Consider the following 25,925-nt stretch of genomic DNA (forward strand, 5'->3'; position numbering starts at 1 on the left):
GAACAGAGTATTTATATTTGCTATTGGCCTCTTACAGAGTATACTCAACAGCTTAAATAATATTTGGAGTTGTGAAGTTGTAAATATTATTTTAGTTTGGTAGAAAGTTAATTAAAATACTGAGAGAAATGTATATAGCTAATATGCTTGAGAGTATATAGCTATATGCTTGTGATATATAGCTAATATGCTTGAGAGTTATAGCTAATATGCTTGAGAGTATTAATGCATGTTTGGATATGTTCATGCGTAAGGTTTGGGGCATTTTGAAGCTATATGCTTCAATACTACACTTAACGTGCTTGGAATATGCACTAAACGTGCTTGGAATATGCTCTTCTATTTATGCATTTTGAAGCTATATGCTTCAAAATTACACTTAACATGCTTGGTATATGTAGCTGTATGCTTGAGATTATTGAACTACATATATGGATATTATTTATATTTATTCTTTGCATGTTTTCATGCGTAAGGAATATATAAATATATATATGTATATAATTTTTCATACAGTTACTGACTCAAAATAATTTTATTATTTCTCCGGTGATAGATATATCAATCAGGATATATCTTATCTTATGGAAGTTGAGCTTTAAATCACAGCAACTTCCATGTAACTTCTCCAAACAGATATATTTTTCATCTATAAATATATTGGAGAAACATCTGATAGGGATAGGCAATTTACATGCTTTTTACAAGCAATTATTTTGCAGGAAACCAAGATACTTCACAGGCTTACATCTCTACAGGGAATTCTCAAACAAAGCAACTTGAGAATTTCATTCATCTTCTTGTATCCCATAAGATTAAATCTTGAACCTTGTTGCTTTTATAGAGGGAGATTTAAAGCTTATAGGAAAGTGATTACACGCCTGAAGATATCAAATGATCCAGTTTTTGTTCCCTGTTGTATTCTGTATTATTGTTGTATCTCAAATGTATTACAGATTATAAGCCCTTTTTTCAAACAATCTATAAGCTTTAAAGTTATAAACCTGTGATCATTGGTCTTGCCTTGAAAGTTTTGAAGGCAAGATGTCTGGCGTGAAAGAATAGTTTTCCATTACGGTAATTTTTTCGGAATGAGATTTCGAATATGGTGATGGGAGGATGACATAAATCACTTTTGGGTTTGTCGTTGTTTATGTACAAGAAGATTTCTGTGTAGATTTTGCATGGTGTTCATGGCATGCTTATGTACATGTTGTACATGTGGTTAAATATTTTATTTCACCAGTTCATTAATAGGATATTAAAATTCTATCTATCATCATGTTTAGTTGGCTAAGTGGATGAGATTAAAAGGAATTTTGATATACTTGAATAAAACCATTAATTATGGTTTGGTGTATTTGATAGATATTTTCATCCTGAAAAGATATTCTAATGCCAGTTGAATGTGTAATCATGAAACTTGTTCCTCATTTAGTAGATGGATATTTCTGCTTGGAGGAGGTGTTGTTTTATGTGTTTCTAAAAGCAAAGATTGATTTTTCAACTACGGCATATAAATTTCTTGCATTGGCTTTGACATGCAAGAAGTTGATTGGCTAAGGAATTTGATTATTTAGATTCCGGTTTGGCCAAAACCGATGTCACCAGTTTAGTACATTATGACAATGCTACTACACTGACCATATCATATAAACAAGTGTTTATAATGGCAAGTGAAGGCACATGGGCTTGAGATTTAGCTATGTGGAAAATCCTAGGTAATAGTGTTGTAGCACTGGACTTGGTACAGTCCCGGTTTTAACGGATCCGTTTGCAAGAGTCCTTGCAAGGGACATGGTTCATCGGAAGGGATACGGAAAGCCTAAATTAAAATTGCAAGTGAAGGAAAGCTCAACTCACGTCTAAGTTATTACGTTAGACCTTGACTTCAATGTAGATGAGTACTTCATTTTGTGATTTGCAAGCATCAAAAGTTTAATTAAAATTGTATCCAAAGAAAAGGTGATGCTTGGTTCTGCATTGTTGTAGGGATGAGTTTTTACTCTTAACTGATCTTTTGAAAAAATGCAAGATGCAGTGCATGAGATAAAAGATTAGCCTCTGTGAGCATGAAGTGTGGCCGCTTCAAACAAGTTTGGGCTTTACTTGGTACGTGCTCATTAAAGGATACGGACACATGGCTATAATAGTGTCAAGTTACAGTGAGTTGTAATGACTGTAAAACTTGTGTGTGTTATATCTACGTTTCTTCAAAGAGACTGCGTGATTCAAGGTTCGTCCATCACTGCAATCCGAATTAATGTAACGCATATAATACTATGTGAAAGTTCAATCTCTAAGACACTTTCATTTATGCATAAGTTTTGGATTTATCTTGGTAAAGTATGAATCTTTACTATATAAATGGAGGAGGAATGTTGGAAATTTATATAGTAATGGAGATTAATGCTTCAGATGAACTACCATGAAAGCTTAAATAATATTTGGAGTTGTGGAGTTGTAAATATTATTTTAGTTTGGTAGAAAGTTAATTAAAATACTGGGAGAAATGTATATAGCTAATATGTTTGAGAGTATATAGCTATATGCTTGTGATATATAGCTAATATGCTTGAGAGTTATAGCTAATATGCTTGAGAGTATTAATGCATGTTTGGATATGTTCATGCGTAAGGTTTGGGGCATTTTGAAGCTATATGCTTCAATACTACACTTAACGTGCTTGGAAGATGCACTAAACGTGCTTGGAATATGCACTTAACGTGCTTGGAATATGCTCTTCTATTTATGCATTTTGAAGCTATATGCTTCAAAATTACACTTAACATGCTTGGTATATGTAGCTGTATGCTTGAGATTATTGAACTACATATATGGATATTATTTATATTTATTCTTTGCATGTTTTTATGCGTAAGGAATATATAAATATATATATATGTATATAATTTTGCATACAGTTACTGACTCAAAATAATTTTATTATTTCTCCGGTGATAGATATATCAATCTTATCGGCCCGCATGGGTAGTTCAACTGGTCATAGAGGTGAAACTTTGGAAGAATGATCAGGGATCGAGTCTCACCAGCGGCAGTTCCTTGTGCGCAGTGAGCACCAGTCTAGCCTCTGTGATTTACAACCTCCTACTGCTCTGTCGGGCCTGCTGATTTACAACCTAATTGCTTTTTACAAGCAATTAGTCACCAGTCACCATGATTTACAACCTCCCACCGCTCTGTCGGGCCTGCTTTTTACAAGCAATTATTTTGCAAGCAGGAAACCAAGATACTTCACAGGCTTACATTTCTACAGGGAATTCTACAGGCAATTCTCAAACAAAGTAACTTGAAAATTTCATTCATCTTCTTGTATCCCATAAGATTAAATCTTGAACCTTGTTGCTAAGATTAAATCTTGAACCTTGTTGCTTTTATAGAGGGAGATTTAAAGCTTATAGGAAAGTGATTACACGCCTGAAGATATCAAATGATCCAGTTTTTGTTCCCTGTTGTATTCTGTATTATTGTTGTATCTCAAATGTATTACAGATTATAAGCCCTTTTTTCCAACATAATTGAACCTTGCAACTCTGACAGAGCCAACAAATGCAAATACAATGACAACCAAACATATATAGGTATATGAAAGAAGAACAATCTTAAATTTTTAATGGTCGTCCAAAATTCTATTCTTTTAATACGTTTTGAAGTATTTTGATTTCTCGCCCAATCAAAACGATTTTTAACATATTCTACCCCTATTTGTGAGTTTTGTTGTATAAATATTATTGTTTGTACGTTTATTTGATTTTAAATTGTTTATTTGTTTTTATAAACTATAATTATTTATATACAAATGATTATTGATATTTGAAACTGCACACACCATAATGCAATTAGGCCTCATCGTCACCGTCACCGTCATTGTCGTCATCATCATCGTCACCCTCATTGTCATCGTCGTCATCGTCATCGTTATCCTTATCAAAGTATAAGACTATTCCATCATCATCATCATCATCAAAATCAGCCGGCAAACCCTTGTAACCTTGTACTTGGACGTCGTCGTCGTCTTTTGGTTGCAGTTGTGGCTCCTCAATCTCCACAAAAGCCGTGACTTTATTGGCACCGCCATTGTCATTGAGGTGGTGGCGGGCATACTCGAAGATCAGTTGGGAAAGCTGGGAGCATAAGGAGGGAGACAATCCCGGCAACCACAGACGAATTTGGGCTCTCAAATCACAATACGACAACCCAGGAGAATCGAAACAAGCGTAGTAGTCGGAGTTTGTCTCGTAGAAATCAACAACATGGCCCCGCCGATTTGTCGAGAATATCCACCGTTTGTATTTCAAAACAACTTCTATAATTACCACCGTTGTTGGGTCGGTCAACCCAAAACACAACGTCGACTGAAACGAAGATGTGATCGAGGGTCGGAAGTGTACACGTGTCGCCGCCATTGATATGAAGGAGAAGGAGATCGTATCGCACTGCACTATCGCCGCGGGGCAAAATTGTATTCGGAAACCTAACACAGTCGATCGATGTATTTTGATAAGTAATGGAGACACAGATATTTGATACTCAGAACTACAAGCCTACTTAATTTAATTTATAGCCCTTATTTATATTTTGATTAGGATTAGGAAACCTTTCTTTCAAAAAAAAAAAAAGGAATAAGAAAGTTCGTTGAAATTTTAAAACTTAAATGGATATGATACTGCTTGACTCAGTTGACTGCTTTTCCAATTTTTACTGGGATTACATACTATATACTATAATATTCCCCTCAATTTTTATACTCTATGGGGTGTGGTCGAGTCAGACGTTATGCCATGGAACCGTGTTCACAATTCATGGTGAACACGGTTCCAACGGTGTTAGTACACCGTTATCTTTTTTTTTTTTTTTCCTTAATTAATTGCGTGACTTTTCTTCTTTATTTTCACATTTTGCGGTTTCACTTTAATTTGAGGTGAACAAAGATTTCGGACATTCATAAATTATGAATTCATGCCTGCACATTCACTTTGGAACCATGCCTACACATTCCCGTCCGAAATCACGGACATTCATAAATTATGAATCCATGCCTGCACATTCACTTTGGAACCATGCCTACACATTCACTTTGGAACCATGCCTACACATTCACTTTGGAACCATGAGATTATGAATTTTCTGTTATAAGATTATGAATTTTCTGTTATGAGATTATGAATTTTCGATCAGTTATGAGATTATGAATTTTCTGTTATGCGATTATGAATTTTCTGTTATGAGATTATGAATTTTCATTACATTCATAATTTCGGACATTCATAAATTAGGAATTCATACCTGCACATTCACTTTGGAACCATGCCTACATATTCCCGTCCGAAATCACGGACATTCATAAATTATGAATCCATGCCTGCACATTCACTTTGGAACCATGCCTACACATTCACTTTGGAACCATGAGATTATGAATTTTCTGTTATAAGATTATAAATTTTCTGTTATGAGATTATGAATTTTCAATTGTGAGATTATGAATTTTCTGTTATGCGATTATGAATTTTCTGTTATGAGATTATGAATTTTCATAAAATTCATAATCTCATAACAGAAAATTCATAATTTGATCAAACGGCGATGTTAACTCCACATCCGCGATTTTTTTTTTTTTTTTTGCCTAAAAACGACGTCGTTTTGCCTTGTGTTCACCATTCTCGGTGAACACGATTCCATGGCATAATTTACTCATACATCCTTAATCAAAGATTAAGAATTTAATTATTGACTCTGGATACATCTCAAAAATAATTGATGGAATAATTACAGAGCGGATCCGGAGCGAAGTAATATGGAACGGATCAGACCCGGCATCGAGTAGACTACGCACACGGCATGACGAACCACCCCGGGGTTGGCTAATCACCCCGAAGTCAGCCTCGGCACCCCAGCGTCGGCCCACGTAGGCTCGGCCACCACGGGGTTGGCCAATTATTTTATCAAATTAATTATGTTTCATATTTTGTTGTGAATATTTTTATAAAGTTTTGATATGTTTTATTTTTCGCACATATCCAACAATATTTATGGCTATACTTTAAGTGTTTTATTTTGTTTTTTCTTCAAACTATCTCTTTTGTTATGTTTCGCCCCGGAAAAAATTTATGGAGATCCTACTAATTAAGTACATTGGACTTTAAGAACCGTTACACTTTCTCTTGCTTCACTCTTGACTGTTACTAATTGACCGTATTGATTGCTTTGACTGTTTCGAGTCAGTCTAAATGTGCTTCGGGTCAGCCCCGACACTACACCCAAACTAAGAGCGTAGCGTAGTCAACTAGGGAATAATGATAGTGTATACTTTTTAAATATCTCGTTACCAACCCCTACCCACAGACTACGAGTGTAAAGAAGTAGGCCAACTAAGAATTAAAAAAAAAAATTGTATAATAATAATAATTTTTAATTTCATTTTAAAACTTTGTGTTTTTCTAGATTTGGATTGGAGTCGACCCGACCAGGTAGGGTTGAGACATTGCCTTAGCCAAGGTGGCCGGGGCATTAGACTAGATGTGTACGTGACACCCCGATATTTTAAACAATCTTATTTTAATAAAAATATTCTCGAAAATAAAATTTGCACTTCTGTAACCAAATATGAAAATAATTGTTGTTTATATATCTTGGTTCAATAAATACATTGTTTAGGCAAGAGTTGTTAACAGCATTTTGCATGCCATACTCTTCCTTAGACACAAGAAATTTGAACAGAGTATATATAGTAATATACTCAACATCCTTCAATTCTGGGAGTGGTGGAGAGTCTCTAGCTGAACCTTGCAACTATCAACACTCTGACAGAGCCTACAAAAGCAAATACAATGACAACCAAACATATATACGCATATGTACGAAGAACGATCTTGATGGTCGTTTAGGATTATATTCTTTTTTACTTAAGGTACATCTCCACGGGGAAAAACACTACTACTGGCGAAAAGGTTATTGCTCCTAAAAATCCCACCACCTGGTTGAAGTAGGGGAATTCTCCCCCACAAGTGACGATCCCATTTGGGCCAGCTTCTGTGCCTCTCGGAGCAAATTGGGTGAACCTGGACCGTTAAACGGACATAGAAAGGTCCGGACCACAATGTGTAGTTGACACCAAAAAAAAAAAATTATTAGTATTTTTTTTTATGTAAATAAAACAGTTAAAACTTTAAACATTAAAATATATGTTAATACTGTAAGGCCTCACGGACTTATAAAATGATAGGACTAATTTTGACAAGCTAAGCACTAGTTGTATATGGAGAAAAAAAAAAAAAGAAAAAAAGAAGAAAAAGATACATTAAATGATTTTGTTACATGCATGCTAACACTTTTAAAGATGGTCATGAGCATTCTTGCACTATGTTACTAAACAGGACCATTAATTTTATCAATTCCGAGAGTACAAGGACCAATTGGACAAAAATTAGGGCATGTGAACTAAACTGAATAAAATTGTATAGTACAATAAACCAGATCAAGGTAGATAATGAGCTTAGCCAAATTTGCGGGATAAATAAAACAGATGTATTTAGCAGAACTGCATATAGAACAGAAAAACTTGGATTTTTTATAATCTCAGATGAAAGTTCACAGGAATGAAAAGTTGATGAATACCAAAATATTTCGTTGATTTGACGAACTAAAATGATAGGAAGTGACATGATTTTGACTAAGAGAAAAAAGATACATTAAATGATTTCATCATCATCGTCGTCCTCATCGTCACCCTCACCCTCATCGTCATCCTCATTGTCATCGCCATTGTGAATGAAATTATAACCAATGAAATTATTACCAAAATATAAGACTATTCCATCATCATCATGTTCATCACGATCAGCCCACACTCCCATGCAATCTTCTACTTGGTCGTCGTCGTCTGTGGGTTGCAATTCTTGCTCCTGAATCTCCACAAAAGCCGTGACTTTATTTGCACCGCCATTAATGTTGTCATTGGCAACTGCAACTTCTTGCGCATACTCGAAGATTCGTTGGGAAAACTGGGTGCATAAGGACTCAGACAATCCGGGCACCCACACACGAATTTGGTCTCTCAACTCACCATACGATGACAACCCAGCTGGAGAATCGAAACAAGCGTAGTCGTCGGAGTTTGTCTCGTAGAAATCAACAACTTGCCCGCCCTGCCGATTTCTCAAGAATATCCACCGTTTGTATTTCAAATAAACTTCAATAATTAGCAGCGTTGTTGGATCGGGCAGCCCAAAACACAACGTCGACTCAAACGAAGATTTGATCGAGGGTCGGAGGAATACATGTCTCGCCATTGATATGATATGATGGAACCAAAGGAAACGCAGTCGATCGATGTATTTTGATAAGTAATGGAGACACAGATAGATGATACTCAGAACTACAAGCCTACTTCACTTAATTTATAGCCCTTATATCTATTTTGATTAGGATTGGGATTAAAACTTAATGGATATGATACTGCTTGTCCAATTTTTATTCCGATTTTAATATTATATTTACATTTACAAACTTAGGGAATAAAGTTAGGTCCTAACAGCAACAAATATTATTTTGATTTTAGTATTTTTTATTATTATTATTTTCTACCCTACCTTCTATTATATCATTTATTTTTCTTAAATGTCTATGTATGTCGTCAGTGCAAAATTTAATTAGTAACGACATATTCTTTTAACTATTTATTATTGTTAATTTACTCATTGATTTTCATAGAGTTGGTCTTCGCTAGGTTCGAACCTCATCCCAATCAAAATCAAAATTGACATAATTGTTAAACTTATACTATGAATATGTTAGATTAAAAAAATATTCGGTACTATATAAAATATATAAATAATGTTAAATCCCTAAAACTAAAATAAAATCTGTATGGACTATAGATGTTTGGACTTTGAATTTTGGAGTGAAAATATGAATTTATTATTATAGGTAATAAAATCTGTATGGACTATAGATGTTTGGACTTTAGATTTTGGATTGAAATTATAGATTTATTATTATAGGTATTGAAGTAGTTGGATTTATTATAATAGATATTATTTTAAGAATTTAAAAATTTAATTAAAAAAGTTTCGGTTAATTGCTTAACAGACCAATTAACCGAAAAAATTCAGTTCGGTTAATTCAGTAATACAAACTTCGATTCAATTAACGATTAAAGATTTAAAAATTTCGGTTAAAATGGTTCGGTTAATCGAACGATTAATTGAATGCACACTTCTAATTACTGAAGAGACCATCGCACGATACTCAGGGCGATGACTTTTAAATATGTATAGATTATGCTAATCTAAACTAATTGGTCAGTTGACTTCTGCAAGTAGTTCAATTAAAATATTGACTTTTCCAATTAAGATACTCACTCATAGTGCATTCATGCTGGGTGAATTGCAAACAATCTATCCTTTGTGTATTCGTGTATTAACTTTTGTGCATTTTCGAAGGATTTTACGGGGAGATGTGGTATCATTTGATTATATATATATATATATATATATATATATATATATATAAAAGATTGGTTCACTTGCAAAGGAAGTCTCTGATGAAAAATGAAAAAATAATAGAAGAAATAATGTGTGAATCTATCGTAATTATGTGTTAGAAATAATAGAAGAAATGTAAAAAGTGAATATTGAAAATGTTTGTGTAAAAAAAAAAAAAAAAACAAGAAACTCAGAAAAAAGGGTATCTTTCATTAGATAATAACCTAAGAATATGGATTTATCTTCAATCTTTAAAAACTCGTAACATGAAAGTTGTAGGGAATTGTCTTAATTTTTTTTTATAGAAACTTGAATCACCTCAATTAGATTTCGCCATAAAAGATATATAACCAAAATACTCTGAGCATATTGTTAGGAACATTGTATTAGGATTTTGATGATACCAATGTAATGTAGAAAAGTAGACCCCTAACCATTAGCTGTTTTTGTTTCGCTGCTTTCGTCTTAGACGAGAGTTGCCATAACTCCCTTGTAATTCGTGTTAAGCTAGACAAACACACGAAAATGAGTTATGACTAGATGATAGGGTCTCCAAGGCGAAAGAAGACACGAGACATGAAGAACAACAACAAGAGTCAAGCAGGAGTTGTCAACAAACACGAAAGGACAGTGTTTGTAAAAGACGATCTTCATTAAACATTACTTCTCTTCAACAACGAGAAGAATGTTTCACCTGTCTGATTTGACAACATCCTAGGACAATAAAGACTTCATCTTATGGGACTCACTTTTCAAGGAGCATTAAATGAGGATGTACTATCTCTTGGAGCTAAAGGACAAAACCCTAATGCTGTCCATACTTTCAACGGCTACATGGTACAACTTCATTAATGGAGCATTTAATGCATGAAGCTCCCCGGTCCTTGTCCAATGGTTAAAAGGTTCGAAAATTTCATCTCCCTCCAACGGATGAATTTTCATCACCTATATAAACTCACCTTCATCAACTAAGAAGGTGCTGGTTCATTATCACTCGACTTACTCACGTACAAAAGCTCTTGAAACATCTACGATTTACAAAAAGCTTTTGTGAACCAGTTTTTGAGGTGTTAAGTTATTTGGAGAATCACTTATCTTATACCTCAAGGAAGTCTTGACATCAGTTTGTAGCTATCATATCTCAGAGTCAAGATCTCTTCGTTGGAGAATTCAAGAAATCTTTTTCTACCAACCTCAACTCAGGAGAAGAAGTTGATAGAGGCGGAGTAAACTCAAGGAGTTAAAAAACCTACGAAGGCTGTCCGGCTTAGTGATCAAGGAAGTCTTTGTGTAATTGTACTAAGAGTGATAGTGCAATCCTTCCAACAATTGTGGAAGAAGAGTGGAGTAGGCAACATTGGCCGAACCACTATAAAATCTCGTGTCCTCTCTATCTCTTTACTTACGTTCTTTCTTTTTGCTTTCATATCAATTCTTCATTATCCTTACCGAAATTTTGTCTAAGTACGCAAACTCGTGCAAGTATTTAAAACGAATCTACCTTATCCGCTGCGCCAAGACACCGAAAGGTGACGTTTAGGGCCTCTAACGAAAAGAGTCTATTCACCCCCCCCCCCCCTCTAGACTCTCATCTCACTCTATCGGGACCAACACATATTACAAAGTGCATATTTTGCATTTTTGCTCCCAACACTTCACCTCATGCTCAGAACACTCCATCAAATGAAAGAGACAACTTGAGTCTGAGATCAGCTCGTGATGACAAACTGGAAGCATCACCGAGTGATCGTCGACTCTGGTCAAAAGGAGAAAAGCATCTAAACCGACTCCCATGAAGAATACATCAATGCTGAGACTCTTCTAACGCTTCTCTCGGACACGGTTAAGGCGCTCAAGCTATAACATTAGAGGTATAATGAGCAGCGCGAGCAAGATGCTGAAATGATGGAACACTGGTCCACACAGATGACCGCTATCTTATCAATAGTATCCTCTATAAAAAAGAGCCAACAGACACCTGATCTCAGTCACCAAAATCAGATGCTTGACAAAATTGCTAAGGAACAACATTCGCTCAAGCTCTCCCAGTTTGGTCTCAAGGAAAGAGTAGATGTATCTTGCTCAAAGATTGATACAGCTAATAATAACATCTTTACAATGGGTGACTATCAACTCCAAATTCTCAATTATCTCAAAGATCTCTCGGTCAAGGTTGACAAACTACTGAAGCCCTCTGACTCTCCGACTGATGATGCCAAAAAGGGGGAAAAGGGCTACAAGAAAGATGATGATGATGAAGATGAAAAAAGAGGAGAAGGAACATTCGACAACAAACAAGACAACAGATACAACACACCTCTTCCTCCATCAAAGTCTCGTCAAGCACCTCCATCAAAGTCTCGTCAAGCACCTTCATCCAAGTCTCGTCAACAATCCATAAGACCACGTGTAACACCCCGTGTTACGGCCTTCAATCCCGGATTAATTATTTAATTAATCCCGTTAAATAATAATTAAATATGATTTAATTATGTTAGACTTACCTTTAATTAATTAGTAAGGTCTACCATGAACCGTGGACCCTTGCCCGAATAAGAATCTTAAGCCTGTTAGGAATAAAGGAAGTAGGCCTTTTACTATTCAGATTATGATTAGGATCCTCTTTAATTAATATGGTCCACTATGGACCATGGACCCTTATCCCTAAAATAAGCCCTAGCCCTATAAGGAATAGAATTAGTAAACCCATACCATTCAGGCCCTAACTAGGAGTCTTAAATATATAAATAGGGAACTTAGGAGGCACCTAGAATCCCCACCACAATAATCCCTCACCACCCAAAGAGTTCCAAGAATCCCCTTAGGAGAAATCAAGAAATCAAGAAAGCTTAAAGAAAGATCCTTCATAGCCAAGGAATTAATTAAGGCTAAGAGGTAACCCATGTCTCAACAAAACCTATTTTCATAGCTATGATTCCCCCTTAGGGTTTCCCCCATATTACTGTGAATGGCGAGATCTGATGATTATTATTGATGCTTGATGTGATGATTCCATGAGGGATCTTGATAATCTTGATATTGGGAGATTCTTGATAATTATGGTGTTCTTGATGATTATATGGAGTTCTTGATGATTATGTGTTGTTCTTGATAATTGTGTGATGTTCTTGATGGTTATGTGTTATTCTTACCGAATCTTGCAATTAGAAGACGAATCGTATCCTTGTTGATATAAACGTGATTAGAACCCTAGGTTGTATCGTATGTTATGATTCTTGGATTGTGGGGTGGGGAAATCGCATGTTTGGGTGTTGATTATGTCTAGAAAAGCATGATAGGTTATGTGCCGTTCGTTTCTCGTATTTGATCCGTTAATTGTCTACGTGTTGTCGTTAATTGCGTTGTAAGGTGTCTAAGCATGGTTTCGGGTTCCACAATGGTTCCCGGGGCGCAGAAGTGATGAAAAGAGTCAGTGGGGGGTAGGTGGGGGGGTAGGGGACCCGCCACCTACCCACGGCCGTGAAACACCGCCCGGCAGCGGGTAGCCGGCGGGCGGGCAGCTGCCCGCCGGCGACCCGCTGCCCGGAACAGTACTTTCCAGCGGGCAGCCGGCGGGTGGCCCCCACCCACCGGCTACCCGCTGGAAATTCCCCCACCTTGGGTTCCCGGCTTCCCCGTTTGATGTTCCCCTGTTCCCCGTGGTGTCCCAACGGACTCCGTTTATCGTGCCTATGTCTAGTTTGATGTTTTGGGTACCGTTCGTAGGTTTATGAGTCTATTATATTGCATGCTAGTTGAATTGGTATCCCGTTGACCTAGGTGGAAGGAGTATGAACCCCTTAGGACTATTCTTAGTATGTGATGGATCACGCATAGGTTTTGTTATGCGCTTTCTCCCCCTTCCCAATGTGTAATATGGGTTGCATGTGCTTGCTATGTGTTATGTGTGGGTGTTACCCCAATTCGGTTGCGATCGGATTGGTTATCCTGAGCTGCGGTTCAGAAGCTGGCTGCGGTCAGATTGATACTCTTGGGCTGCGGTCCACCGTTTGGTTGCGATCAAACGTTTCTATACGAGCTGCGGTTCGTCCTTTTTCCTGGCTGCGGTCAGATGACATTCTCTTGGGCTGCGGTCCACTGTTTGGTTGCGATCAAACACTATGATGAGCTGCGGTTCATCGGTCGGTTGCGATCGACCCCTCCGTGTTGCGATACGGGGCAGGGTGCTGCGGGGCCGTGTCAGAGCTATATGCGCTGACCCTCATGTATGGGCATGCGATTGGTCCTGTGGCGCCAACAAAGTGTGTTATGTGTTGTGACATGGACGAGTTGTGATTACGAGTGTCTTGGGGGATGTGACTATGGGATTTATATTGGGGATTGTTCATGTTGGGTTATGATCATTGTTTATGCTTTGCCTTATCTGCCTTATCTGTTGTGAACTGCATATGCTCGTTATAATTGTTGCTTGTGTCTGGCCTTATCTGTCGAGTCATTCCCGGTTTTTAAAGCTAGAGTTCGTAGGATATATCTTCATGCTCAAAATGGTTTTCGTATATCTATATATATCTCTATATGTATTGTATTTCAACGCGTTGGAGTGGGTTACCAGCATCTCTCGCTGAACAGATATATTTGGCTTTCAGGCACAGAAGATTAAGTCACTGGAGCGCGCTAGAACTTGGAGTATAGGAGTAGATAGTTTTCCCTTTTGGCCTGCGTGCCACGTTTACGTAATTACGCTTTGAGGATATTAGTTAGTTAGCCTGTGCACTTGGGTTCTCTAGCCCAGGTGTGGCATAGCACCCCGTACGCTTGTATTTATTTCTTGGGATTTAATGAGATTCTACCTTTATTATAAGTTTTAAAAAGTCTTGAAAATCTGGGGTGTTACACCACGCCCATCCTACGGCTCCAGATCTGTTTACTCATTTACAGTACGAACCCACAGAGAAAAGATGAACCTTCGCAATAGGCTGATGAGGGACAACACTGTGACAATGGATGGCTCAGGAACTTTCGTTCAGTTCAAAGAATACGAGAAAGGAAGTTGGAAAAGGTTCGAAGGTTGCAACTTGCCAATTTGGCTAAAGAAGAAAGATAACACAACAAGACAAGAGTATCAAAGAAGAGAGAATGAGAAGATAAGGAAGGAAAATGAAACACTCTGGCTTGAACATAAAGAAGCTAGAAAATTGAGAGAACAAGAACTCACTCGTTTTCAAGAAATGCAAGAGAAGATAAAGGATGTTTCATCAATTGAAAAGGATGCAGATACGAGTGTCAAATACGATGCCGTGTTCAAGATACACAGAGAATCCGGCAAAAGTTACGATGAAGGAATGAATTCCATCAAGCTCGTGACATGGTGGAACCTCGGCATTATACCATGGCGAAACATCTTAGAGGCTTACAAAAATTACATGAGGTACAATCTTGTAGAGAAATATGAAGATCTAGTTCGAGAAAATTCAATCCGGACATCAGAGACTCAATCAACAACGAGCTAGACATCAACATGACACCAACCAACCAACCCTCTTACAGAGTATACTCAATATAACATCCTTCTAGGAGTGGTGGAGAGTCTCTAGCTGAACCTTGCAACTATTTTCTTTTTTCAAAAAATATTTAATAATAATAATAATAACTGTTGCTGCTGCTGCTGGCGGCGGCGGTGGCAACGGTGGTGGTAGTGGTGTGATGTTGGTGTAAAAGTTGGAAAATGACTTCCCCATGAAAAAAGAGAAGTCATTTTCCTCCAAAACAAGCATATTTTCCAAAGTCAACGGAAAATGATTTCCGTTGACATGATTTTTCAGGCACATCTAAATACTGAAAAATAATTTCCAGAACTCATTTTCCAGGTTTTCAAACACACCCTTAATGGATATATGCTTGTCCAATTTTTAATGGGATTAAATATTTTGATTAGGATTAGGAATATGCAACCTCATGTAATTAACATTACAACAACCCCAACAGTTATTTGAAATCATCAGTGTGAAAAACTTCATTTTTTATTTTTAATAATTGAGAAAATTTTACAAAATGACTAACTTATAATCGTGTGTCAATCAATAATAATAGAAGAAATGAAAAAAAGTGAATATTGAAAATGTTTGTAAAAAATTAAGAAATCTACCTCTTTCATTAGATAGGAATAAAATATATATGTATAACACTCCCATTATCTTACCGTGTTCCTATTTCTTTAAAAATTTTCATAAAACAAGCTCGTGGCCGGGATAAAACTAGTTGAGGAAAATAATACATGATTGACGGTAAATATGTTACCGGAGTATATTTAGAAAGAAATTGTTAAGTAGAGTGTATAAGGTCTAGAACGTGTTTTTCCCTACTTGTTATACAGACTCAATTTTTATATTGTACAATGGTAATATCTACAATAATGGTTGTAAACGCGAAAAACTTGAATTGTATATATTCAAAATTCAAAGTATCGGTTACAAGTAGTATCAAGTATATATCAAACAGGAAAGGGTACAATCTCTGTATAGGAGAAGTCCTCTGATTCTCTACTACAAGTATGTTTATTGGAAGTATGCCGAATTTGAAATATGTCAAATTGGAAGTGTGCTGAGTTCAGAGTATGCTGAACTGGAAGTATGTCGAGTTCCTTGATGGAAGTGTGCTGAGTTCAGAGTATGCTGAACTGGAGTAGTTCCTTGCTGAAGGGCCTCCGGAGTTAGTAGCTTGTTCCTCAATGAAGGGCTAATATGCAGCTTGATCGTCAAAGAAGGGCTTCCGGTGTTCAAGTGACGTGTTTCTCAGCGCGGTATACGCAGTACAGGCGTGTTCCAGACGATATCCTGGAGAGATTTCGGCAGAGCTTCGATATGCAGATTTCCAGAGCACATTCTTTGAAAATGAAACCACTATTTATAGTGGTGAGGGAGAGGAAAAATCTCCAACCAACTCTTAATTCCTTATTTAATTTAATTTCTTTAATTAAATTAAGGAATGTATCGGGACACCATTGCGTCCAGGTTCATGATTCATTAAATTTTCAAATAATATCAAATATTCCAATTTCTTCAAAATTATGTAATCCACATATAATTTTAGTGGGCCAAGACCAAGTCAAACCCGCTATATGCAACCCAATTAATCCAAGCAGCTTGGTCCGACTCAATTAAATATTCCACCAACTTAGGCCGAATAATCCAACATTCAATTACATTTAATTAAGTAATTAAACTAATTAAATATTCAATGTGCCATTTAATTAACCCGATTAAATAAATATTAGTCCAATTAACTTAATTAAAATAATTAATTTTAGAATTAAATATCCACCACGGTCCATGGTACTAACTGCTTCCTATTGTGCAACAGCTCCTTGCCGTAAGTGTACATTAGAGCTCCTCAGTAATTGTTGTGTGCTCTCCTACATAACTACTCTTTGATGAAGCGGTATCCTACTAATTAAGTGCATTGGACTTTAAGAACCGTTCCACCTTATCCGGCCTGTTTCACTCTTTGTTACCAACTAACCATGTTGATTGCTTTGACTGCTTCAGGTCAGTCCAAATGTGCTTCGAGTCGGGTCTAATGACTAATCCAATTATCACCAGCCCCCTAGTCCTAAGCTAAGAGCGTAGCAAAGTCAACTAGGCAGTAATGATACTATATACTCATTAAATATCCCGTCACCAGCCTCTCTACCCTCATACTATGAGTGTAGAGAAGTATGCCGTCTAGACAAAAAGGTTATTCTTTTTTTTTTTTTAAATGCTAATAAGAGGCTTTTGTCTTTTTTCCTAATATCGATAAACATTTTTGTTAACCACATTATACTCTTCATAATTTAAATACAGTAGATTCATAATTTCTATACAGTAGATTCATAATTTTTAAACTGTAGATTCATAATTTATGTACTGTAGATTCATAATTTCTAAACTGTATAGTTATCAAATTATGAACATATAATTCTGTGATTTGTGAATACAGAGTTAAACAATTGGGAATATAAATATCGAAAATTATGAACATAGAGTTCTGTAATTATGGACATATATTTATAAAATTATGAGCATATAGTTCTATCACATGTTCACAAACCTAATACTGTAGATTCATAATTTCTATACTGTAGATTCATAATTTAAATACAGTAGATTCATAATTTCTAAGCTATGCGATTGCGAAGAGAGAAACACCGTTAACAGCAAGTGAAAAACAATTTTTTATAAATTAGACGGCGTCGTTTTCAACGAAAACGACGCCGTTGTGGAACTGTGCCCACCTTGCAAGGTGGGCACGGTTCCATAGCATAATTTGCCGATAGCAAAATCATGCGCCATAAAATAATTTATTTAAAATATCGAAGTAAAATAATTTGTTTTGAAAACATTCTTGCTAAAATATTTAGGATTGAAAAATAAATTTTATTTTCGAGAATATTTTTATTAAAATAAGATTGTTTAAAATATCAGGAGTGTCACACACGTAGTCTAAATTTCAAAGATCTGTGCCTTGGCCACCTTTGCTGAGGCCACGCCGCAGCCCGCAACCACTATAGCTGAGGCAACGCCGCAACCCCGGTCGGTTCAACTCCGAGTCTAGAAAAAAATTTTAAAAAATAGAAACAAAATTAAAAATTATTATTGTAATACAAAATTAAAAAAAAAAAAAATTCTAGTCGACCTACTTTTTTACACTCGTAGTCTGCGGGTATTGGGTTGGTGTCGAGATTTTTAATGAGTATACACTATCATTACTCCCTAGTTAACTCAGCTACGCTCTTAGCTTGGGAGTAGGGGCGGGTGATAGGATAATTAGATTAGTCATTAACCCGACCTGAAGCACATTTAGACTTACCCGAAGCAGTCAAAGTAATCAACACGGTCAGTTGGTAACAGTCAAGAGTGAAACACGAGAAAGTGTAATGGTTCTTAAAGTTCAATGCACTTAGTAGGACACCGCCTAATCAAAGAGTAGTTATGTAGGACATTGTAGTTACTTCATTACCTTTCCAACTTTTGATGCATCCACTAGAAGGTACCAGGTATGCATGTTTCTCTTGATCAAGCTGATATATATCCAATTAGGGACATCTGTTAGGAACAAGTGTAATTATATAGATTTTGATGATACCAAACTTGCTAGGATTGTAGACCCCTATTTTCATTTTGTTTTAGAACTTTCGTTGGAAACGAAAGTCATTGTAACTCAACGTATGATTCGCACTAAGTAGTACACGAATCTTAGTTGAGACTAGTATAGTAGGTCTACTTGAAGACATGAAGACAAAAAGAAGAACAAGAGATCAACTCAGACCGAAAGATGGAAGGGTCTAACTCTCGGACAATCGTCAAATGACGAGGAATGTCATTCGTTCAAAGGAATGTCGAAAGATAAGGTCAATCTTTCGAGTAACCTTTTCAAGACAACAAGTCTAAGTCAGATTTGTAAAGATAACTTCTATTAAGTGAAGCAAGAAGAATGTTGTCTATGTCTCACGGCTGGGCAATCATCCTAGACAAAAGATGTCCTAGGAATGATATTCACATAAACCAAGGAGCATTAAATGATTGGTACCATCTTGTCAGTGAAAAGGACAAAAAGCCATGGTGCTTTTTGTCATCAACGGCTACACAGTACAGCCATATTAAATGCCCCATGCCCACTCGTCATTACCCGCTGGTTAATAGGTTCGAAATTTCATCTCCCTCAACAGATGAATTTTTCCTCACCTATAATACCTCTCTTCACCATTGAAGAAGGTGCATGCTGATTGTTCAACAGATTTTATCCTTAGAAAAGCTCCTTAAACAAAGTTCATTCATAAGCTTTTCATGATCAGCGTGTACGTTTGTGAAGATTTCAATCCTACATCTATACTTCACAAACCTGAAGAAGTCTTGTATCTTTTCTCAAGTGAAGATTCATCCAGTCAACAAGTCAAGACTTCAACCTGTTGGAGAAACACAACATTATCTTTCCAACACTCAACTCTGAGGAAGAAGTTGATAGAGGCGGAGTAAACTCGAGGAGTTGAAAAACCTACCAAGTAGCTGTCCGGCTTAAATTAGTGATCAAGGAAGCTAGCTTGAAGTAGTTTGTACTAGGAGTGATAGTACAAACCCTTTCACAAGTTGTGGAAGAAGAGTGGAGTAGGCTTTGTTAACAGCCGAACCACTATAAAAATCTCTCTCTCCATCTCTGTCTTTACTTACAGCTGATTATCTTTCGTGCATTGCATCTCATACTGACCCAACGATAATTCCTCATAACGAAACTGTGCAAAGTTCAAGTTAAAACAAACTAGTTATTCTGCTGCGCGTCACTCCAAAAGGAGTTGCTTTGAAAAATCGAGTAGAGTCTATTCACCCCCCCCCCCCCCCCCCCTTTTCTAGACTCTCATTTCGACCTACCGGGACCAACAACATCTCCTCGTAGACACTCTCAAACACTCCCACTGGAGAGCACGAGAAAATGCTTCAAACATTGAAATTTAAGGCTGCTCCATATCAAAGAATGAATGTATGAGTCAATTCCACTCAACCACACCCTTAGTTAGTTATATGGTATAAAAATATTATAGTATATACGGAGTAGTATTTAATCCCAATAAAACTTGGGCAAGAAGTATCATATCCATTAATTTTTATTTTTTATTTTTTTAAGAAAAGAAAGGTTTCCTCATCCTAATCATAATCAAAATAGAAATAAGGGCTATATATAAATTTCTGTGTTTCCATTAGTTCTCAAAATGCATCGATCGACTGTGTTAGGTTTCCGCATGCGGCGATAGTGCTACGATCTCCTTCTCCTTCAATTCATTGCTTCTATCATATCATATCATATCAATGGCGACACATTTTCACCTCCGACCCTGGATCAGATCTTCGTTTGAGTCGACGTTGTGTTTTGGGCTGCCCGATCCAACAACGGTGCTAATTATAGAAGTTGTTTTGAAATACAAACGGTGGATATTCTTGAGAAATCGGCTGGGCGGCCAGGTTGTTGATTTCTTCGAGACAAACTCCGACGACTATGCTTGTTTCGATTCTCCAGCTGGGTTGTCATCGTATTGTGAGTTGAGAGACCAAATTCGTATGTGGGTGCCGGGATTGTCTGAGTCCTTATGCACCCAGCTTTCCCAACGAATCTTCCAGTATACGCAAGAAGTTGCAGTAGTTGCCAATGACAATGGCGGCGGCGGTGCAAATAAAGTCACGGCTTTTGTGGAGATTCATGAGCCAGATCTGCAACCAACAGACGACGACGACCAAGTACAAGATTGCATGGGAGTGTGGGCTGACCGTGATGAATATGAAGAGGATGGAATAATCTTATATTTTGGTAATAATATCATTGATGATGATGATGATGAAGATGAGTCGTCAAAGCGGCCAAGGGGTTTGAGTTGTGAAGAGATTAACGGGTTGAAGCAAGAAAGGTTCAAGAGCAGTGGAAAGGAGGAATGTTCGATTTGTCTGGAAGAGTTCTTGACGGGAGTCAATATTACGCCATTGCCATGTTCTCACACTTTTCACCATAACTGCATTGCTTCATGGCTTCAGAAACATGGGAACTGCCCGTTTTGCCGATTCGACATCACGCAAGAATGCTCATTGCCATCTTTAAAAGAGTTAGCTAGTAATGAAATCATTTGATAGATGTATCTTTTTTGAGTCATGGCTTATTACTATTTCTCTTTCTGTGAATCAATTTTATGCTTGCTAATCACAGGCTATAATGCAGAAAATGTCAAGGGACAACTCAGAATTTTCATTGAATCTGGAACTCTTGTACTGCCATCTTTTACTGAGATAAATGTGTAAGTTCCTCAGTATAGTTTGCATTTCCATTTTCTTGAATGGTTTATTTTCAAACTTTTTATCAGCATGCTTTGCAATTTATAAATGCACTCTTATTCCGTTTATCCATACAGGATAGATAACCAAAATAATTATTGAATTGGGCTACAGGTCAGGCTAGCAGCTAATAGTTGTGTCACCAAGCATATAAATGAGCCAGGGGATTATGGCGGCTTCCCTGCTGTAAGGAATCTTATGTTTAAGTTTCTCACTTATGTGTTGATTGATTAATTTAGTGTTGATAAAATTTGGCCTAGTGTGCAATATAATATGTTAATTGTAGATAATTATGTGTTGAGAAAGTTTGGATGTTGGAATAAAGTGTTGATAGAATTAAAGATTGACAGTGTTGATGAGTTGATTATATTGGTTGGATTGTACAGGAAAAAATAATTTACAATTTCAATATCTTTGGATCAGGTTAGCTGCACTTCAATGTATCAATTGTATTTCATAAATTCTATATTTGCCATTGCTGAACATTTTTTTTTTCTATCCACAGATTTTTAAATCTTATGATTGTGCTTAAACAGGTTTCTCCAGAAGAAGCTGAAATTATTGAAGAGGTCAAATCTTTATTAGGAGAAAATGATGGCAATGAATCAAATTTTATTGCTCCCTTTCCATTGCTCAATAAGAATGCAGTAGAGTCCTTGAGATATAGAGCTGAGGTAATAATATATATCTGTTGTATGAAACTGTTTCATAAAGCTTGTTGAATGATATTAATCGGAAAATGCTCTTTTGATCAATTTTGGTTTATTTGACCACTATTAATTGTTTGATTTAATTAAAATATCAATATAAATGTTTGGTTAATTAGCTTTTTGCAACTCCAATTGGCTAAAATTCAAAAAGCTACTCCAAGCAACTTTTTCAATTAGCTTCTTGAGAAATGAAATTATACCAAACAGCTATCAGCTAACAATTAATTTACCCAAACACTTTTCTACAATCAGCTAATATTATCAACTATTTATACCCTCTAATTAATACAATCAGCTAACAACTAACAGCTATCAGCTAACAGTCATTTTACCAAACAGGGCCAATATTTGTGCTCTCTGCTTGATAACTGTAACTTTTGTTTTCTGATATAGGCTATAGCAGCTGGAGGTATAATTCTATTTAAACATAGATTTCATTGTATGTTTGTTGAATTTGAAACTGATCCTCCATTTAATAAGGGGGTGTTGTTGATATATTGCTTGTTGCCTTTTGTCATTCAAAGAAAAATTATTTATGCTATATTGCAACACTTACCTTTTTGAACGGGGATTACTTTCGGTTTATTCGCATTTTGAGTAATTCTTCTTGTTCTGTTATTTTATTTTATTTTTTTTTTCCTTTATTACTATCCCTTTGTGTGCGTGTATTGACAAATACTTGTTCCTCTGTTTTGTTTTTTTATTTTCAGACCAGGTGATACGGAAAGGAGCAAAATTGCTGGAGATTCTCCAATTGCAAAGGCTGCATACTATAATGCCATGATGCGCTATTAATAAATATTTTTTTAAAGAAAATAGTAATCTGCGTTTGTTTCTATTCAGGAACATACGCAGATTATCTAGCCAGGATATTTTTTTATTAAAAAAAAATAACAATCTGTTTACAGGATCAGACGCAGAGTATGGACAATCTAGTCCAAAGCCACTTCGAACGCGGATTATTCAACCAATCTGTGTCTTATTTCAGACGCAAATTGTTCATTTTGTACTAGTGATGTATAGATTCTACTCATCTAAATGAATTAGTCAACCGGTTCTGCAAGTAGTCTACTTAAAACATTGTCTTTGCTAAGATACTCATTTGCAATGGAATCTCCTCGGCAAAAAGATTATTAACTGATTAAGGAAAATCAGAGATAGTGCCAGTAAAAGTCTATCCAAACGCAATTTTAATATAGGGTGCTATAAGGATCAGGATGTGACATGTCCCGCAACAACATACATAACTTCGTCGGGTAGATATGCGATAAGCATGGACATAATGTAAGAATATTGATAGACCTAAGCTTGGGTAAGAGGATTGGCTACAATGGAACAACCTTCTAGAGCCTGAATTTAAGAAGTCGAGCACAAGAAAGAGCTCTCAACACACTGAGATTTTTGACAACGGAAAAGAGGAACTAGTTGGGTTTTTCAAAGCAGATAATTTAATTTGATGAAGTAAGTTTAAGGGAGATAAAGTGATGGATTCTTTGTAAAGTATTTATTGGGACTCGGGTGGGTTAGCAGTCATGGATTGTTTCTTTACCGATACTATATGAGTATAAGAGTTTCTAGAAAGAGTTTTTATTATTGATCAATATTGTTTACAAATTAAAGTACAAGAATGGATGTATTTATATGGATACAATAGATAGTCATAGCTAGAGTATGACTAGTAAAAATAGAGTTACAATAATATACAGAGAGGAGTGAAATCCTAAAGCTAATAAAATATAGAGTCCTAATAAAAATGTCATAGTTTTACATCAAGGGTCAATTAGTGTGTCACGTTTAATAATATTTTCATGTATTATGTTCAAAATATTTATTCTATATGTTAATAAACCGAAACCTTAATGTACATAAACACTAAATTGAAAGTAGATTATATGCATTTCTGTTCACTTTATAGTTGGTTAATAATATTCATTCTATATGTTTATAAAAATAATGATTAATACATAAAGTACATAGCATGTGAATCATGTTTAATACTCCCTCCATCTCAGTTTATGTGTTTTATTCCGTTAACGGGACTTGACTAAAGTTATTTTTAATTCAATTTTTCATAATATTAAGTTTAGTTTTAATATAAAAAAAATTGTATATTTAAAAATTACATTAAAAATACTATTAAACACACAAAAAATCAAATTTTAAAATAATTAAAAAACACTAAAGAAAATAAGAAAAAAAAATAGTTTGACCAATAAATAGTAAACATAACATGTAAAACGAGTAAGAGGGAATAACATTCATTTGTACTATATTAATAATATTTATTCTATATGATCATAAACCTAAAACCTTTATATATGTGTGTGTGTGTGTGTGTGAACATTAAACTATGGGAAATTAATATATATACATTTCCATTCACTTTGTAGTAGATTCATAATGTTTTTAGAAAATAGTAGATTTATAATGTTCCTTTTATATATTTGTTCAAAGTTTAATATACACAAACATTACAGTAAAATAATGACATGTGTACTTATAGATTTATTTTTTAAATTTTTTAATAAATAAATCAATATAGATGTCATTGAAAATATCTAAATTTGAGTTTTTTAATGTTATATTTTTTATACATCAATTTTATTTGTACAAATAGAAAATAAATTGAAGTTAAAAATGTTAATAAGAAAAAATTAGGATGTGTTGTGTGCATGTGCACTATTGTCCACGATATAATTATTGATAACTACGGATTCACATGGGATGTATTAAGCATACTAGTTTTTCACGCGCATTGCGCGATTGGGATAGTGCTCAATGTTTTATTTTTAAATCAGTATTTTAAAGTATATCAATGCAAAATTATATTGGGGTTGTTGATGTATAGATAATTGAAAGTTGCATTTGCGTATTTAAATATGTAATTCTAAGTTTACAAATTCAAGATAGTATAGTCAATTATAATTGTCAATAAAAATAATTGTATAGGTATGGTTGAAACCAAATACAAGACATAAGAGAGAGCAAATAAATATTAAGGCATAAGATATTAAATCTATCTATATCTATATCTATATATATATAAAAGTAAAATCCTCCTAACAAATTTTCCCCCCAAAACTTTTGTAGTAAAGTTTATTTGGTAAGTAAATGTCAAATGGAAATTAAATAAATCTATTAATTGTTATATTACATAATTGGTAATATTATGTATGGTATTATATTCTATAATATAATTGAAAATATTATTGTTCAAATATAATAAAAATCTTATGAAATAATGTAAGCATAATAATAATAATAATAATAATAATAATAATAATAATAATAATAATAATAATAATAATAATAATAATATAAAAACCATATAAATTTTTCCCCAAAACTTAGTGGCATTTATATAATATCCTAATATCTTAATTTTCTAATTTAATTAATTATCAAAATATTGAAATTATATATTATATATTATTCATTTATGTGTAGACATACTTATTACTGTATATAAAGTAAATTAGGTAAATATATTCTTCAAATATAAATTAAGTATCTATATATAATTTTTTGGTAAGCAAATGTAAAATTGTAACTCTAATTTTAATTGGTAATTGGTAATTGGTAATATAATAAAAACCATAAATGTTACCCTTAATCATATCTAAACACCTATATATACATCACATTCTCTTCAATACAAACAGTACCAAGTTACGAAGAACCTAAGGGAATATTCTCTGCAACTGCATAGCAATGGTGTAGAGAACAGGGACATTCAAGAAGAGGAGGAACAAGACCCATATTCTCTGCGTATCCAGAAGAGCTGTTGTACTACACCTACACATTTGGTAAATCTCTGTATCCTTTTTCAACTCTTTTTTTTTTTAATAAAGAATAGAAAATCATATATACCATTGGTGAAATTTAAAATCTATCTACAT

General features: G+C 35.1%; 1 long non-coding RNA gene across 1 annotated transcript; it reads left to right on the forward strand.

Annotated features, from left to right (window-relative positions):
• The first annotated feature begins 1,598 nt into the window (after positions 1-1,598).
• LOC109187613 lies at positions 1,599-18,273 on the forward strand. The gene is made up of 3 exons (XR_002055287.1): positions 1,599-1,610; positions 2,072-2,077; positions 18,199-18,273. It is a non-coding gene; the product is annotated as an uncharacterized LOC109187613 (long non-coding RNA).
• The last annotated feature ends 7,652 nt before the right edge of the window (positions 18,274-25,925 follow it).

Source organism: Ipomoea nil, unplaced genomic scaffold (genome assembly GCF_001879475.1).
Source record: "Ipomoea nil cultivar Tokyo-kokei standard unplaced genomic scaffold, Asagao_1.1 scaffold1421, whole genome shotgun sequence".
NCBI classification, from domain to species: Eukaryota; Viridiplantae; Streptophyta; class Magnoliopsida; order Solanales; family Convolvulaceae; genus Ipomoea; species Ipomoea nil.